The sequence below is a fragment of the Triturus cristatus genome, chromosome 6 (genome assembly GCF_964204655.1).
Source record: "Triturus cristatus chromosome 6, aTriCri1.1, whole genome shotgun sequence".
Taxonomy (NCBI): Eukaryota; Metazoa; Chordata; class Amphibia; order Caudata; family Salamandridae; genus Triturus; species Triturus cristatus.
Window position 1 is genome coordinate 1,334,748,812 of NC_140589.1, and position 12,928 is coordinate 1,334,761,739.

The window sequence follows — 12,928 nt, forward strand, 5'->3', positions numbered from 1 at the left end:
GCAAATTGATGGCTGGTGAGTACCCGCCTATCATTCATTATTCTACAGTAAAAGGAAATACGTAAAGGTGTTATTGAACTTACTAAGGAACTAATATAATCACAAAATTGCACTTAAAGAAAAGAGGAAAACATACTGATAAAAACGTTTCATTGCTCAGAAAAACATGCTACAAAATAATCAAAACCGCAGGTAATTTATTTTTTTTCACCACAAAGCTACACGTTTTCACAGATCTGGAATTAGCTCCGTCAACCAGAGAGTCCGATCCACTTTAATTTCGGAAATAAAATGAATAATGAAACTTAATTTACATGGGCAGATTGTAATTTTTCAAAAAAATGCTCTTCCATGACACAGAGGAAGCAACATGTCCAATCTTGACATGCAAAATGTGGAGCGAAACAATAGCTTGGTGCAATTTTTCATCTTCAGCCTTTAACTTGGACTACAAAAAGAGAACATCTTTAATGAGAAAAGTCCCCGGAAATTTGACACATCAGTGCTGAATCCTATCGTAGAGCTCCTCTCCAAATGTTTCTTTTATAATAAAGAAACGAGACTAATTAATGTTGTGAAAGAATGGTTGAATAGAAGAACTCTGATATGAAAGTCAAATTCATTGTTGGTTTTGTACTTTCCCCGGTATTTGTCCTTAACTGTAAAAGTGTATATTTAATGAATGTGATATTTTTCATGGTTTTATAAATGCAGTAGTATTTAGACAAAGAAGCAAACAGCGTGAGATTCAGGAAGAAGTAAGTCACTCACCTACTGGCAATATATTCGCATTCTCCTAATTCCCAGCCACTCAGTCTTGACAGCTAGACTGCATGCTTCTGAGTCCTGTCAAGAAGAAGCCTGGTGTTACCTCATGAGAATACATTTGTTCGCAACAGAAAGTAATATCACTTTTTCTTTCTTTTTTTTATTTTGTAATTATAACGAGTTATATTGTTTTTATACATTGTGCCAGCATCTTAGTTCCTGGAAGGATGTGCCATGCTTCTGTAACAACATGATACCAAATCACAACTATCAAAGAAATGGCACAAAATATAGTGTTCTGTGTGCTCCGCTATTTTGGGAGGTAACACCACAACCGGTAAATACCAATTGTGTTTGGTAGTTACCTCATGTGGTATTACCTCTCCATTCCAGGTTACACATCTTTCACAGGATATCATTGTAATTCCAGAGGAATTATTGCCATATGAGCACCAAAGCTATCAATATGTGGTATTTTCACTGCACAGTTTCTGCCAGGTTGTGACACAAAGTAAAGAACTGAAATCTAGATTCATGGACAAATTCTGGTATACAACCACATTTTGATTATTTGTTGTAATAATGGAGTTGTGACAAATTGGAAGTAGAAGAGACAGTGAAAATTACTTAGTGAGATTAGTTGTGTGATGAATCAGGTCCCAAAAAATAATTACAAAGTGGGTAGGTGAGGTCATGGAAGTAGCCAGCAATAGTATCAAGTGAGTATGCCTACCAATAGTGGACCAGATACACTGCCGCTTGGCCAATATCGCAAAGTCACGCAGAGCAACACATCTGCATTTACTTTCCAGCACAAAATGTATTTTACACTCGAATAGTGTACTTTTCTGACTGCAGCACAAGAGATCACAGCAGCGGCAGGCCAATCTTTGTAGTTAAGGGTTTGCACTTCTTTCTCCCTTTGCACAGCGCAGTGCAGCAAACTTTCTTGGTGTACTGTGTTGCATGAACATTTGTGAATCTAAGCCATGGTGACTTTTACTTCTATTCACTTCTCTCAACTTCATACACAGGCTAGTAACTACTCCTCAGGTAACTAAAGCACATCTTATTCTCCACAAGTCTATATTTGTGCAAAGATTTTTTTAAATGTATAATTCATTTGGAATTAAATACCAAGGGCCATATTTACAAGGAAGTAACGCAGTGTGGTGCAGCAAGCCATTTGGCTGTGCTGCTTTACTTCTAAAACAAAGGGATGCTTCTTAGTTAAAACAACATGACGTATCCTTGAGCTGGCACGCCATGCGTCAAACGCAGGCACCCTTGCACCATAAAGGGTGCCGAGTTGCGGGCATGATTGTTGTTGTGCAGGAAGAGACACCTTCCTGCACAAAAACAATCACAAGAGGTGTTTTCCTCTTTCTATGTGTGCTGCAGAATGCAGCACGCTCAGAAAGATGAAAAATGTGAAATAAAACTATTTTTCCTTGTTGAGCCTCCTTATGCCTTCCCTAGGGAGGCGTAGGATTCTGACCAATTCCCAGGTTTACAAAACATTGTAAATCCGGGAATGAGACAGAATCCATGGGTGTTGCGTGGGAACACCCACAGCAACACCCATGGAACAACCCCTTGCCAGCAAAGTGCTGCGTGAGAAGGGGCCGTATTTACAAGCACACAAAAAGCCACACACACAAAAAACCACACAGGTGGGTTTACATGTCCTTGTAAAACGGAGCACCACACAGCACCGCCTGTGTGCCACAAAAAGTGACGCACTGGCGGCGCAATGGGCATGTAAATATTCCCCTACGTTTTTTTTCCCACCTGTAAAGACAAATTTTGACAACAACTTTAATTGGTGGGTGATTTAACCTTCCGAAATTGTGATGCACTTTACTGCATGATTCTTACTTTTGCCATACAATCAGTAACAACAGATTAAGGCAGATGCAATAGACAGAAGCTGTCAAGACCATCAGTCAGTATTAGGAGTGGACATTTTCTACCCAGAATGCAAAAGTAAAAGAATTAATTGATTCATTGTTTCACTTTTTTCTGAATCTGCTAAATATATGGTGAAATCGGTCTGAATCATGCAAAATTTCAGTGTTTCCTGGTACTCTTTCATGTTCAGGAGATCCCTCCTGGAAAAAAACAAAATTCTGCAAAGAACGTGCAATCCCATGATATTCCACTCAGTGGAGAACATTTGCAAAATTCTTAGCAAATCCGTACTACATGCAAAATTTCATCACCTATGGATTCATCATATTTCGCACTCTGGCGAAATCTTCCACCTGCTGCTAGATAGGATGTGTTCCATATTCATTTAACAGTAATGGATAGGTTGAGTAATGTGACTTCAATTAAAAAATGCACCTCTTAATGCTGATTCACACGATAATTGATGATAATCAATGAAGATAGCGTATGAAACACCCCCTTACCCTCCAAAGTGTATTGCAGGAGTACAAGAAAGGCAAATTTATCTTTGGATCTCTAGTTGAGGGAAACATGCACCAACTGAACGGTTCAACTCCATGAGACAAGCCTCCAAAATTCACTTTTAGAGGTGGTTATAGGCTAAGTACCACTGACTATATGGAGAATTCCATTGAAGGATGCCATCTTTTTGTCGATATGAGAGTTCATGACAGGATCAAAATTAATCATGAACCTCTACCTTTTAATACGAGCACCCAATCCTGAGTTCTTCTGGTTTTAAATTTAAATTAAATCAACTTGCAGGTGGCCAAAACATTGCCCTGAAACAAAATGAGAAGAATATTGTTGACATCAATGACAATGAAATGTGATCCAAAGATCTACACTTCTAGTCAATAAATGGGTGATCCTGCAAACCTTGATTCTAACTATAGACACAGAAGCAGGGGGGTTACAATTGAAAAAATGTGTAAAACTTTTGGTAGAGAAGGCTGCGATCAGAAAAAAAAATCCATGCTTCATCTAACTACTCCTCTACAGACTGTGTGGAATGGTATGATGTGGAATACTTAAAATTAAAAAGACTATTATCATCAGCCCTAAAGAACCGAAACGTGTCTAACAACAGTAAACAGTTTCTCCTCAACACCAGAAAGCAGTATAAACATCTGATATGGCACAAAATGAAATACTACTCGCAAAAGCTCTGGCAAACTCTATTGGATACAATAACGCTAAAAAACAAGACATTCTGAGAGATCATAAGATGGGGTTGTGAAGGACCACTGAAGAATTTGGAACTGAATATAAGTCCTCAACTCTGGATGAATAACTTTTTAACCATTTACCGTCCTGCTAGTGCTTCCTTCCATTATTGGACCTTGGGGTTAACTGATGAATTTAGCGAAAAGGAAGTTGTTCAAGCTATTCAAGCTCAAAAGCAGCATAAAGCCAGGGTCATCTGTACTAACTTGATTGCTAAATAACATCTGGTCCCATGAGGAGATTCCACTCTCATGGAGAAAATCAATAACTGCCACTATAGAAAAAAGGGCCCAGAGATCTCCCGGAGAATCATCAACCAATTTCACTGCTTGATGGATTGGGTAAAATGTTCAGAAAACTGTTATTATCTTGCTTGGACCAGTGGCTGGAAGATAAAGATCTAATATCTCCATACCAAGTAGGCTTCAGGAGAGGCCAGAGTACAGTGGACCAAGTAATCAGATTATATCTCATCTGCTAATAATATATATATCCCTTAAAATGTTGCCTTTAAACGTGGTATTCATCGTGCTCCAATTGATAGTGTTGATTGTCCTACACTGTGGCAAATCTTAAAGGAGTTGGGAGTTTCGGAAAAGCTATTAAAGCTATTAATTGCACTGCACTATGGTACACAACTTGGGTGAAGTACAGCACAAGAAGCGATTCCACCGTTGGGATCTCAATAGAATTGGGTGTCAGGCAAGGCTATATACTTGTGCCAACTTTATTTAATTGGTATAGAAATGACGTTGTGAAATCATTAACGAACCTTGATCTAGACATGCCGAAAATGAACAAAGAGTTGATTACAATACTACCCTTTGTAGATGATGTGGTGTTAAAGGCCAGAACAAAACTATCACTGCACCGTCTTCTGGCAGGATTTGAGTTGTTCTGTGCCACCAGAAGACTCACCATCAATGCTGGAGATACAAAGTACATGATCCTTAACCAAAATACCAACTTGAGAGTGACCTTTAGGGTCTATACCAAGCCTCTGTATCATGGGTGCACCTATGATTACATGGAAAGTCATTTGGACTGCAATCTTCTCTGGGCCCACAGTTGTCTAAGAATGCCACCTTTATGGCTCAGCAAACTGGAGCTGTGCTGAGTGTCGCAAAAGCATGAAGAAATCGTTCAGTAGGCCCAACAATGTTGGCATTTAAAATGAAAGCTAGGGCAGTGAGCACATATATCTCAGAGATCTGGGGGTATAGAAAAACGCCATCGATCAAAATCACCGAAAACAACTTCATACAATGGCTACTGCACTTGGACGTCGGATACCAATGGATACCTTGAGACCAGATTAAGATATCGAAAAAATTGAGGATTACATTGCATTAGCTCAAGTAAAGTATTGGATCCACATTTGGTCCAAAGAGGAGCTTTCCTCATACAGATCCACAATATATAATATTATGATGAATCAAAACTGCCATTCATCTCCATGGTTTGCCCATATATCAAATGTCCTTCACGATATTGAACTGGAAGACCTCTGGCTGTATCTGTAAACTATTACAAAGGCTAGCCTTGATTTGGTTATGTAGGCATATTGGTAACTGTGAACAGTCTTAATATCGAAAAAAAAATATCGAATGGACAAAATATCGAGTCTAAAATATAGAATGGACATAATATCGAATGGACATAATATAGTTGTTAAAAATATCGAATTGCAGGTAAGTAATATCGAAGTACATAATATAGGCATTGAAAAATATCGAATTTTTATTAATATCGATTTTTTAAAAGTGTTTTGCATGTTAGTATATGTGTTAAAAGTGTATATTAGTTTTTGTAATGTATGTTTAATTTTTTTAAAGTAATGAATTTTATGTTATTAAATTTTTGCGTAATTAAATTCCGTAGCGGGTTGTGGGTTTATAGGGGAATAGGGTGGGAAGTAATTTAATAGTAATTAAGTAAATATTTATTTTTATTTCTTGGTATTGATAATTAATGTATTAATTAATTATTAATTGGTAATTAAATGTTAATACATTATTAATTGATAATTATGCTAATTGTATTAATTTATAATTTGTAGTGGGTTGTAGGTTTATTGGGGAATATGGTGGGAAGTAATTTATTTGTAATTAATTAATTATTGAAAATATTTTTGTGTGTTGATGATTAATTTATTGTTAATTAATTATTAATTGGTATTTTGTATTATTTATCAATATTTGGTATTGAAAATTAGTTGGTTGTTGATTAATTAGTAATTGGTAATTAATTTGTATTAATTGGTAATTAATTTGTATTAATTGTTTAATTGATAATTATGCTAATTGTATTAATTTATAATTTGTAGTGGCTTGTGGGTTTATTGGGGAATATGGTGGGTAGTAATTTAATTGTAATTAATTAATTACTGAAAATATTTGTGTGTATTGATAATTAATTTACTGTTAATTCATTATTAATTGGTAATTAATTTGTATTAATTGGTAATTAATGTTTATTAATTGTTTAATTGATAATTATGTTAATTGTTTTAATTTATTATTTGTAGTGGGTTGTGGGTTTATAGGGGAATATGGTGGGAAGCAATTTAATTGTAAACAATAAATTATTGAAATTATGTTTGTATATTGATAATTAATTTACTATTAATTAATTATTAATTGGTATTATTTGTATTTATTCATTTTTGGTATTGAAAATTAATTGGTTGTTAATTAATTATTAATAGGTAAATCATTAAAAAAACAATATTTATTGGTATTTATAATTAATTGATTATTAAATATTTTGTGATTGGTAACTAATTTTAATAATGTTTGTATTGGTATTAATATTTAAATTATTTTAAAAAAAATATTAGATTATTATTTTCCCTACTACTGCACTCATTGGAGTGGGAATAGTAATGTTTACCCCTACTCTATCCAACGCTTTCCCTACTGTTGCACTCTTTGGAGTGGGAATAGTAATTTTTACCCCTACGCTATCCAACGTTTTCCCTATTGTTGCACTCTCAGTGGAGTGGGAATAGTAAATTTTACCCTCCTGCTATCCAACGCTTTCCCTACTGTTGCACTCTTTGGAGTGGGAATAGTAATTTTTACCCCTACGCTATCCAACGCTATCCTTACTGTTGCACTCTTTGGAGTGAGAATAGTAATTTTTACCCATACGCTCTCCAATGCTTTCCCTATTGTTGCACTCACTGGAGTGGGAATAGTAAATGTTACCCTCCCGCTATCCAACGCTTTCCCTACTGTTGCACTCTTTGGAGTGGGAATAGTCATTTTTACCCCTACGCTATCCAACGTTTTCCCTATTGTTGCACTCACTGGAGTGGGAATAGTAAATTTAACCCTCCCGCCATCCAACGCTTTCCCTACTGTTGCACTCTTTGGAGTGGGAATAGTAATTTTTACCCCTACGCTATCCAACGCTATCCTTACTGTTGCACTCTTTGGAGTGAGAATAGTAATTTTTACCCATACGCTATCCAACGCTTTCCCTATTGTTGCACTCACTGGAGTGGGAATAGTAAATTTTACCCTCCCGCTATCCAACGCTTTCCCTACTGTTGCACTCTTTGGAGTGGGAATAGTAATTTTTACCCATACGCTATCCAACGCTTTCCCTATTGTTGCACTCACTGGAGTGGGAATAGTAAATTTTACCCTCCCGCTATCCAACGCTTTCCCTACTGTTGCACTCTTTGGAGTGGGAATAGTAATTTTTACCCCTACGCTATCCAACGTTTTCCCTACTGTTGCACTCTTTGGAGTGGGAATAGTAATTCTTACCCCTACGCTATCTGACGTTTTCCCTACTGTTGCACTCATTGGAGTGGGAATAGTACATTTTACCCTCCTGCTATCCAACGCTTTCCCTACTGTTGCACTCTCTGGAGTGGGAATAGTAATTTTTACCCCTACGCTATCCAACGCTTTCCCTACTGTTGCACTCTTTGGAGTGGGTATAGTAATTTTTACCCCTACGCTATCTGACGCTTTTCCTACTGTTGCACTCATTGGAGTGGTAATGGTACATTTTAACCTGCCGCTATCCTACGGTAAAAATATTGATTATTTTTTATTAATATTACGTTAATATATATCTATTAAAAAATAAAAATATGTTTATTGTTTTTTTAACTTACATTAATTATTTATTATTTTTAAGGTTATTTAAGTATTTTTAAATATGTTTTAGTTAATTATATTTATTATTTTATTATTTTTACATTACTTTTAAGACATTTAAAAAAATTCGATATTTTGACTAACTATAGTTTTTTTACAACGATATTTTTGATTCGATATTTTTGTACTTACCTGTTTGTAGATAGGAATTCGATATTTATGCATTCTATATTTTGTCATCGATATTTTGGTAGGTCTATATTTTGGTAGTCGATATTATGTCAGTGATCCACTGCGAATTTGAATCTTTCCTGGAAGAAATCTTCCCAGTGGAAAAGAGAACTGTCTATTTAAAATTCCGACTGGACATACTGGCAGTGGCATCAGTAACTAAAAGATGGTCAACAAAACCTGTCAAGGGAGCAGGCCTGTGCCTGTGTTCCCTGGGATGCCTGCAAACTTTAACCCATTTCCTCCTGCTGTGCTACCATACGTTAAGTATTCGGAAATAGTATTTTCTTTTTCTCAAGTATAACATCAGCAAATCAAGAGTATGAGCCCAGGAAAGCCTGCGTTTATCCAAAAACAATATTTGAACTTCAAAGTTTCTACAATGCCCAAAGCAAGAACTTGTTACGAGCTCAACAGACTTTTTCCTGGCCTAATATTGAAATAACCCATAACTGTGGTCTATTGAGACAAGTTACTGGAAAAGAAGATGTTTCCTTGTTTCCAATGTTAAAATAATGTTACTTGTGCAAAGGGGTTACTATTGGCGGCAGGAGCAGCACACCTGCGCTTTATGTACGGGAAGTCCTTGCAATGATTTAACAAAGTGTTATTTTGATTCTACTTAACACCCTCATAGATCCATAGTACAAAAACCATTATTTTTAAAACTCTCTTTAGACCTATGTTGCAGTAACAAACCTTGGGCTAACTCTGAGGGCACGTCTATTGCACTTGTACTTCATGTCCCTAGAGTCATGTTACAAAACAAACTATGTGGTCCTTTTGAGATATTCTAATGTAGAAACACCCTTTTTTCTTCTAAATTTAGTGCCTCTATGTTGACTGTCTGAAGGGTCATTCCTGAGGGAAGCATAAACGCATTTGCACTTTGAGATATTCAAAGATTTCCCTTTTATGAAAGCAATTTTCTTGTTGTCTATAAGTGCTATAATAGGTGAACCATCTGAGGGGCATCCTTTTGTGGGCCAATTTTTCAGGGCAGGTTCGCACTTTATTACCATAAGTTTTTTAACATTCTTACGCCTATAATAGTTTTGAACCAAATAAGACTTCCCCTAGCCTGACTTTATAAATGTACATTACACAGTCCTTTCTGAGCTATTTCACTAATTGTTGGCAATTTAGTGAAACAAAAGGTTGACTGCTCGAGGGGGCCACTTTGAAGCACGCACTATGCATTTGCATTTATGATCATAAAACTAACAGCACTTAAATTCCCTTTACCATCCATTTTATGCACTACGTGCGCTATAATGTAGTATATTGGTTTGGCTTATCGCTTAGTTGAATGGCTCTATCATGAAATTGTAGGAAAGTACTGCTTGAACATATGATCATTTATATCTTTTTAAATAACGGATTTTAATGGATTGTCTGTATTTGCATCTTATGTGATCTCAGAGTTAACTGTGAGTTGTGTTTTATACTACGCTGTTAATTGTTATGGCCTGTTATGGCAGAAATAAATAAAGATTTGATTTGATTGATGTAACTCTGTTTCATTTTAGTCAACTCTTTGTCAAGCAAGAGTGAGCAATGCACTAGACAAATGGGACAGTTGTGTCAGATGAGCCTAGAAAGCTGCTTAAAGAGTTCATGTCTGTCACATATTATTTCAGTTTGTAAAATGTTTCTTTCTATTTACTACTGGGATTGTTGTCCATTTGCTTGCTGCTGGTACCTTTGTTCAACGAGTCTCTTAGCAATGATCTCCCCCAAATTGTATGCATGAGTGAAGGAGGTCTGCATGGTTGGTGCTGCAGTCTTGTATGCATTCAGAACTTCAGCATGATTGTGAGCTCATGGGGTCACAAGGTGAAGTACAAAAGTGCGGCTCTGTGTGCAGTGGAGATCATAACTATCTATATGTGTTGCAGTCAGTTTTTGAAGTAAAAGTTGTTGTGGAAGGATAAACTACCTGCTGTTCTCTAATCTGGTTTAAGCAGTCATCTCATCTGTTGGTTTGTTATTCTCAGATCCGGTCTCTTTTTTGTCATTTTGAACCACTGTCGAAGCAAGCCTTCATTTTGGATCGAATAAAATTGGTTTCCTCTAACATTTAAATCTTATGGGAGGCAGCTGAGGGGAAAAAAGATAGCTCAGAATGAAAATGTATTATTATTTTGTGGCTTGGAACAAATAGAGTCCATTAATCAGAATGAAAATTAATTAACTCAGAAAGCTAAATGTACAATTAAGAGTGTAATCTTAACGTTGACCTGACACATATTTAAAATGTGCTTATTCCCAACAGGCAGATATAGTTATCCATGTAGGCCAAGGAAAGGCCACGAAGCAAGCTTTCCTTAACTAAAAGTTAACTTAATATTGCTGAAATGTGCACAATGTGATTTAGGAGCTTCACCTTAAAGTAGCATGCTACAGATGTCATAATTACAGAATATTCTGGTTTAACAAATGTATTATTTTCATAAGCAACATTGTATTCTTGAATGTCATGACCTTCATTTTTCATGTAAAGTTTGAATGGAATACCTTGTGCATTATAAACAATAATGCTTGATTCATAGTATAAAGAATGCATTACCTAACAGTGATTTTGCCTTTCAGTAAGTAGTTCATTGTTCTAGCAGCGAAAAAAGTCGAGATGTAGAAGGTCGATTGGTGTTTAAGGCTTATGGGAACCAAGCCTGATGTTTCCAGAATCTAACTACGCAAGACTGTCTGTAGATAACCGTGTTGATATAAAGGTCTGTGGAGGAAGAAACCTGTTACAATGTTTTCAACATGTTTCTTCACTTTTATATTAGTGTGTGTTCCTAGGTAGTCACGTCAGATTTTTGGGATGACTTACTCTGACCTGACCCTTGATGGCTGCGGCTACTACTGCTGCTGTCCCCTTTCAGACTTACTCTGCTATTTGATTTGACAGACTGCTACTGCAACTGTATGTTGATTCACTTGGATTTATTGAGATTCAGCTGAGTCTTTTGAACTACTGAACTATGGGTAGTTCTGCTACTCTAATTTGGCCCTGAAGCTTTATGCTCCATGAAATTCACTCTTTTTCTTGAACCCGAACTCTTCCTGGGTTCTAGAAAGCTAAAGCCCGGATCCTAATCTATAGAATAGGGAACTTATTCCTTTGTGGAACACGCTTAATGTACTTTATCATTTGATGCTTTATTCTAACCATGTTTTTTGATGAGATTTCTTTAAACTTATTTGATCGATGAACTAACTGAAATAAAGACAAAAATAAATAAAATAACTTTACCAATCTCAATGAGAAATATAGCTTTTAAACTACAATATAAGTCTCATCATTGACTAAACTTAAACTGTTAATGATATTTAAGGTTTAGATGTCTGTTTTGGGAAACAACCTTTACAGCGCAGTCATTACATTGCACTACAATTACAACGCAGTCCTTACACCGCAACATCCTTTACAACGCATCCATTACATTGCATGTCACTACAACGCATGACACTACAACGCATGTCACTACAACGCAGGCATTACATCGCATTTCATTACAACACATACCATTACAACACATAGTACCCCTACACTATCCAACACTTACCCTACTGTTGCACCCCCTGGAGTTAGAATAGTAATTTTTACCCCTACACTATCCAACAATTACCCTACCGTTGCACCCCCTGGAGTTGGAATAGTAATTCTTACCCCAACACTATCCAACACTTAACCCACTGTTGCACCCCCTGGTGTTAGAATAGTAATTTTTACCCCTACACTATCCAACACTTACCTTAAATGCAATGTGATGGTATGCGTTGTAATGGTATGCGTTGTAAAGGTATAATGCGATATGTTCCAAGGTCAATCCATGAGAAGAAGAAGAGAGATTTAGCACGGAAATGGTGATAGATTGTGAATTAGAGACTATAGAAAATAATATTAGGGCCCAGTTCGCGCTATCAGAACTATGAGAACTTTATGTTGGACTTGGTGGAAATCAAACTAAATTGTACAGATGTCAAGCATTCTGTGGGATGCCAGAGAAAAAGGCTGGCACAAGTCCAAAGGTTGGTGGACTATGGTTGAGTTATTGTTCTTATGCTGCTGCGTATGAAGTTCAATAGGGGCTATGTGACAGCACTGCAAGTGTATTTTATCTGATGAGCATTACAGTCGTCTGATGCCCTCCTACCCTCTGATAGGGTTGAGAAGCACACTTTACATAAGGCACAGTATTATCTAGAGTGTAAAGATGTTACTCTTTTAATCTTTCACAATATGTAAAATTGAGATGCTGATGCCCTGCTGAACAGGAAGATGTATTAGCTAATGTCCCAATCAAATGGACATTTGTTGAGCTGATATCTCAGTGCGATGGTCACTGTGAATATTAGTTGTGTGAGTTATGAGTGGCACTATAGGAACAGGGCATGGCTACGGTCTACCCGGATATGGTGTTGGAGTGTAAAGCTTTTACTCTTTTAATGTCCCCACTGTCACAGGAGATCAACATGTTGATGCCCTGCGAAAATAGGAAGTGTACTACCTATATAACAACTAAAATCAGCTTTTGCTGTATTGAAACCATACTGTAGTGGGCAATGTCAAGGTTCCTTGGGTGATGTATGAGTGGCAGTTTGGGAATGGAGCATGGCTGTAATCCATC

At 36.6% G+C, this 12,928-nt stretch overlaps 1 protein-coding gene across 2 annotated transcripts in view; it reads right to left on the reverse strand.

Moving 5' to 3' along the window:
• Nucleotides 1-12,928, reverse strand: part of CHRM3 (cholinergic receptor muscarinic 3) — a 2,422,098-nt gene that overhangs the window by 2,055,909 nt on the left and 353,261 nt on the right. For both annotated transcript variants that reach the window (XM_085612342.1, XM_085612343.1), the window contains exon 2: nt 772-846. The gene's annotated coding sequence lies outside the window, so the exon portion shown is untranslated. The remainder of the gene's footprint in view (nt 1-771; nt 847-12,928) is intronic.